The sequence below is a fragment of the Aegilops tauschii genome, chromosome 3 (assembly GCF_002575655.3).
Source record: "Aegilops tauschii subsp. strangulata cultivar AL8/78 chromosome 3, Aet v6.0, whole genome shotgun sequence".
NCBI lineage: Eukaryota > Viridiplantae > Streptophyta > Magnoliopsida > Poales > Poaceae > Aegilops > Aegilops tauschii.
Genome location: NC_053037.3, coordinates 505,436,235 through 505,442,505, shown reverse-complemented (window position 1 = coordinate 505,442,505; position 6,271 = coordinate 505,436,235). Strand labels below are relative to the sequence as shown.

At 45.9% G+C, this 6,271-nt stretch overlaps 1 long non-coding RNA gene across 1 annotated transcript; it reads left to right on the top strand.

Moving 5' to 3' along the window:
- The first annotated feature begins 1,049 nt into the window (after nt 1-1,049).
- Nucleotides 1,050-4,043, top strand: LOC141021026 (uncharacterized). The gene is made up of 2 exons (XR_012181026.1): nt 1,050-1,883; nt 1,992-4,043. It is a non-coding gene; the product is annotated as an uncharacterized lncRNA (long non-coding RNA).
- The last annotated feature ends 2,228 nt before the right edge of the window (nt 4,044-6,271 follow it).

The window sequence follows — 6,271 nt, the reverse complement described above, 5'->3', positions numbered from 1 at the left end:
CACCAAAGTATAGCTCATGTCATGCCTCCATGTGAGCTCATCTTCAATTCTTTGATTCTGTCCAAAATTTCAGTTTGTGAAGCAAGTATATTTTATCTTGCTCCATTATGGCTGCCAATTTTTCTAGGTCTTCTATTGTCCATATAACCTACCTCCACCCATTTTGGGCATGGTTTATCAAGCCATTATTTATCTAGAATATTTCCAAGATTCTGGACAGAAATGATGTTTGTAAAGCAAGTACCATGTTGGATGGTCCATTTGGTATGAGCTTTTTACAGCATCTTTATATGTCCATATCATGAGGATTTACCAAGTTGCATCACATTACATAACTCCATGTGAGTGCATCATCCAAATCAAGTTTCTGGACCAAAAATGCAGTTGCAAAGCAACCCTATTATTTATTGGTCCATTTCTTCTCTAAACCTCCAGGATTGTAGTTCTTCTTTAGTTAAACCTCCAAGACAACTCCATTTCTCCCAATCAAGTTTATGTGGATCACCAGTGCACGGCCAAGTTTACTGCAGTAAACTTCAGAGGTTAGTTACCATTCAACTAGAGCTCTTTTCATCGTTCTACCACCTCAGTTGTAACCTCCCGAGGAAGGACTTACCACTAGACAACAAGTTCCAGCCCCTCTCCCCCGCTACATGCCAGTGCACGCGGTGACCGCGACAATGGCGTGCCTGTGCACGCGCTCTGTGTGCAGTGGCCGTGTCCAGTGACTGTTTGTGCTGGACCCCCTCCTCCTCTCGTCGCCTTCGCGCGCGTGAGCGTGTCCAGCAGCTGGCCCGCATCGTCGCCGTTCCCTTGGACCCCTCTCCCCCTCCGTCCGTTTCCTCAACGACACCCATCGACGCTCGCCGCGAAGCGCCCACGGGCGCACTGTGGCCGACCGAGCTTTAATGGCGCTCGGCTTCTTCCTCTTCTTCTCCTTTGGCCTCCTCCTCCCCGTGAGCTCTCCTCGGTGCCTCCCTCGTCGCCTGCCTCCAAGCCCATGCACGCGCACACGCGTCCGTGGCGCCGGCCACGCTTCCGCGGCGATGACAGCTCGGCACCTCGCCCCGCGCCTATATAACTCCCCTCCCCGCGGCCTCCGAACACTCCAACCTCTCTCCCTCACTCCCAACAACCTCCCTGACCACTCCAATCGCTCCCGAAGCCTCTCATCGTCTCCCATGGCCACCGCAGCCGCCGTCGGGCTCCGCTCGTATCCGAGCAGCCCCGGGCTCCTCCCCTCCATCTTCCACCTCTAGAGGCCCCCATCCACACCCTAGATCCACCCCAGCACTCCCAGTCCTCCTCCGGTGGCCTCTTGCCAGGAGTTCTCCGATGGCCGAAGCCCCTGTCCGCCGGCGCCAAGCTCGTCGTCATCTTGGGTCCTCCCACCGGCCGTGGACAGGATCTTCGGATGCATCGTTGAGCGCTGAATCCATCCATAGCCGGAGCCTCGCCGGAGATGCCCCGTAGCGCCGGCAATCGCCGTCGGGGCGTGCCTCTCCCCTCGGCCAGGAGCTCCCCGAGCGGGAGGTTGAAGACAGTCAGGCCGACGGGCCCCTCTCCACGGACCCCACCTGTCAGCGCCTCAAGCCCGGCCCCGCCGTCCACGTCAGATATGTGGAAACGTGTTTCGTCTAAATACGTTTCCGTTTAGTGAAAGCGTATTTCTGTCTTAGTTCGGTGGCAAATGCGTTTACTTTATGAGAAAGCGTATTGTCATTTAACTACGGCTAGAAATACGTTTTATCTGCTATGAAAACATATTTTCTGAGAATGCGTTTTCTGTTTTTCAGCTCAGGGGCCTGTTTGTAGAGTTATTTTTACAGATTGGTCCCTGAACTTCGTCGGGCTATAACTTTTTGCTCGCAACTCCGATTAAGGTGAAACCAAAGCCCACTTCTTCGTTTCGTCGAGCCCATTCAGCTTGTTTCATTGTCACTATGGTTTGACACTGTGAAAATGACCTTTTTGCCCTTGCACGTAAACAGCCCCTCCGAGAGAGAACTGTTTCCGGCAAATCTTTCCGCGGCTTCACCGCACTTCTCCCCGATGCCTTCTTCATCCCCAGGCAAGCCACAATACCCACTTGCATGATAGTCATGCAGTAGCCATGGTTTTCAACTTGAATATTTATTAAATGATTGCTTGTTTAAAATATGGTTATCGTTGTTTCGGTAATGCTTCTGGGTTAGTGCTTACTTGCTTGCTATGTTGTTATGCACCTGGTTATCCTACCCTGCTAGTTGCTAGTATTACTTTCATATTGCCATGCTTGATAGTAGTACATGTGGGGTTGGTCATGTTCTTCGGTGCATGACTAACGTCGGTTACCGAGTACTGTTAATATGCGTTGTTCCTTTGTTGTTAGTTGGTTAAGTGTTACTCGGTAATGTTATTGATGAGTTCTTGCATGGTATTTATGGTTGATGCTAGTGGTCATGTTATGTTATGAGTAGTGTTGCACTTGTAATATTTATGCTCATCATTATGCCATGTTTAGTTGGATATGATTCATTGTTGATATGGTGGATAGTTATGTTGTACCCTCATGCTTATGTTGATATCATGCTCATGCATTGTCCTTGCATCATGTTATTTTATCATGGCTCGGCATATTGCATTCAAGTTTAACCAGATTAAATTGAACTTGAACAACTGTTGGCTGAGTCATGGTGCCACCATATCAAAACTGACCAGTGCAACCACGCTTACCTTTATGGGAAGGTCCTAACTGGGTCTATTGTCGTGCCTCTCGCCGGTGCCTCCAACGAGGGAAGGTTATGGGCGTGCACTACCCTGATCAGGTAGGCGGACATAACTTTGTGTGCCTGTTGTTGTTATTATGGATCCGGTCCCCGTGAGGGACGTTTTGGCCACGACGGTGGTCGTTGTGTCTTTGGTAGACACGGGGCCACCCAGGACTAGCCCAGTGGGGAGTGAGTCGGAGTGGCCAGGAGAGTGTCATGGCAGTAGATCGGTTTTGTTGGAACGCCGTTGGTCCACCCGAATGGGAATGCGAGGCCATGGGTTCCGTAGTGTGGGTACAGTGTACTAACCTCTGCAGAGTGTATATTAAATCTATCGATAGCCGCGCCCGCGGATAAGGGCCCAATTTGTGTCGGTCACACCGTGAGTCAACAGTATTAATAAAAATGTGCATAATAACAACCCCGGTTCGATGAGGAGATAAGTTGGTTGTGATCGCCGGAATGATCACCGTTTGAGACCAAGTGTTGGTCATGGTTGTGATCGCCGGAATGATCACCGTGGTATCAAGGATATCGAGTTGTTGGATATTCGTGATGTTGTGCGAGAATCATGGGTAAAGATCAAGCTCCTTGTGATCATTTAATGATTACTACGATATTGTTTATACCAAGCTTGATTTGATCCTGAGATGATCGTGTGATGTCCGAGGTTGGTAAGTAATGCGTGTGATGGTTACGAGGTAACCCGAACAGAATAAATGGTGCATATAGTGTCATCATGTTGCATGCTAGTATCATCAGATTTATATGTTCATGCCATGATCATATATTGTCCTAGTGATATTATGTTCATATTGTTCATGCCATGTTATCCTGATGATCTCATGATAATCCCTGATTAACCTATAATTGCCATGCTGTTGTTTGTCTTGAATGCGTCTGGTTATTGTGAGCTTGCAAATACATTCAATGTACTGACCTGGCGTGTCATGCCAGCTTGTAGGTCATGCCTGGATTGCTTGCTTGTTTGGTGTTGTTCCTGTGTTTGCGAGCTAGGATAAGCGTTCCAGCCAGAGTCCCTGCGAAGTGGAGTTCACCACTGTCGTCGTTGTTCCGCTGCTAGAAGTTTTTCCGCTGCTTCGAGTTATTCTGCTGCTTGCATAGAGCAACTAAGGATGGCGTAGTGTCGTCGTGCCGATGTTATTCATTGTAATATCGGAGACCTTGTATTCATATTCGTGTAATAATAGTAAGCTGGTTTGTTCTATGCTAAGCAGTGCCGTATTCCAGAAGACTTCTCCTCGATCTCTGGGCTGGAATACGGGGCGTTCCGGTTTTCTCTGAGCCGGGGTGCCACAGAAACTCCTTCTCTAGAAAGGACCCATTCTTGGCAACAAAGATCTTGCCTTCTGACCTGTGGTAGAAGGTATACCCAATGGTCTCTTTAGGGTATCCTATGAAGATGCACTTACCTACTCTTGGTTCGACCTTATCAGGTTGTAGCTGTTTGACATAAGCATCGCATCCCCAAACTTTAAGAAATGACAACTTTGGTTTATTGCCAAACCATAGTTCATACGGTGTCGTCTCAACAGATTTAGATGGTGCCCTATTTAACGTGAATGCGGCTGTCTCTAATGCATAACACCAACATGATAAAGGCAAATCGGTAAGAGACATCACATAACGCACCATATATAATAAAGTACGATTACGACGTTCAGACACGCCATTTCGTTGTGGTATTCCAGGTGGCATGAGTTGTGAAACAATTCCACATTGTTTTAAATGAAGGCCAAACTCGTAACTCAAATATTCACCTCCGCGATCGGACCGCGGAAATTTTATTTTCTTGTTACGATGATTCTCCACTTCACTCTGAAATTCTTTGAACTTTTCGAATTTTTCAAACTTGTGTTTCATCAACTAGATATACACATACCTACTCAAATCATCTATGAAGGTCAGAAAATAACGATACCCGCCGCGTCCTCAACACTCATCGGACTGCATACATCAGTATGTATTATATCCAATAAGTCATTAGCTCGCTCCATTGTTCCGGAGAATCGAGTTCTAGTCATCTAACCCATGAGTCATGGTTCGCAAGTATCAAATGATTCATAATCAAATGATTCCAAAAGTCCATCCGCATGGAGTTTCTTCATGCGCTTTACACCAATATGACCTAAACGGCTGTGCCACAAGTATGTTGCACTATCATTATCAACTTTGCATCTTTTGGCATCAATACTATGAATATGTGTATCACTGCGATCGAGATTCAACAAGAATAAACCATTCATTAAAGGTGCATGACCATAAAAGATATTTCTCGTATAAATAGAACAACCATTATTCTCTGACTTAAATGAATAACCATCTCGCAATAGACAAGATCCAGATATAATGTTCATGCTCTGGCACCAAATAACAATTATTGAGGTCTAAAAACTAATCCTGAAGGTAGATGTAGAGTACCGTGCCGACGGTGATCACATCAACCTTGGAACCATTTTCGAAGCACATAGCCAATCTTTGTTTATTCCGCATCTCCTGTTTCGAGTTGCAAATATGAGCAACTGAACCAACATCCAATACCCAGGCGCTACTACGAGCATAAGTAAGGAACACATCAATAACGTGTATATCAAATATACCTTTGTTCACTTTGCCATCCTTCTTATCGGCCAAATACTTGGGGCAGTTCTGCTTCCAGTGACCATTACCCTTGTAGTAGAAGCACTCAGTATCAAGCTTGGGTCCAGCTTTGGGCTTCTTCATGGGAGTGGCAACTTGCTTGTCATTCTTCTTGAAGTTCCCTTTCTTTCCCTTGCCCTTTTTCTTAAAACTGGTGGTCTTGTTAACCATCAACACTTGATATCCTTCTTGATTTCTACCTTGGCGTCCTTAAGCATTGCGAAGAGCTCGGGAATTGTTTTATCCATACCTTGCATATTATATTTCGTCACAAAGCCTTTATAGTTTGGTGGTACTGACTGAAGAACTCTGTCAATAACACTCTCAGCCGGAAGATCAATTCCCAACTGAGTCAAGTGGTTGTGGTACCCAGACATTCTGAGTATGTATTCATTGACAAAACTATTATTCTCCATTTTACAGCTACAAAACTTATTGGAGACTTCATATCTCTCAACCCGGACATTTGCTTGAAATATCAATTTCAGCATTTGGAACATCTCATATGCTCCGTGGCGTTCAAAATGCTTTTGAAGTCCCGGTTCAAAGCCGTAAAGCATGGCACACTGAACTATCGAGTAGTCATCAGATCGAGCTTCCCAGACATTCATAGTGTCTGCATTAGCTCCTACAGCAGGTCTGTCACCTAGCGGTGCATCAAGGACGTATTCTTGTGTGCAGGAATGAGGATAATCCTCAAGTTACGGACCGAGTCCGTGTAGTTTCTACCATCATCTTTCAACTTAGCTTTCTCTAGGAACGCATTATAATTCAAGTGAACTGTAGCACGGGCCATTGATCAACAACACAGATATGCAAAAAATATTAAGACTAAGTTCATGATAAATTAAGTTCAATTA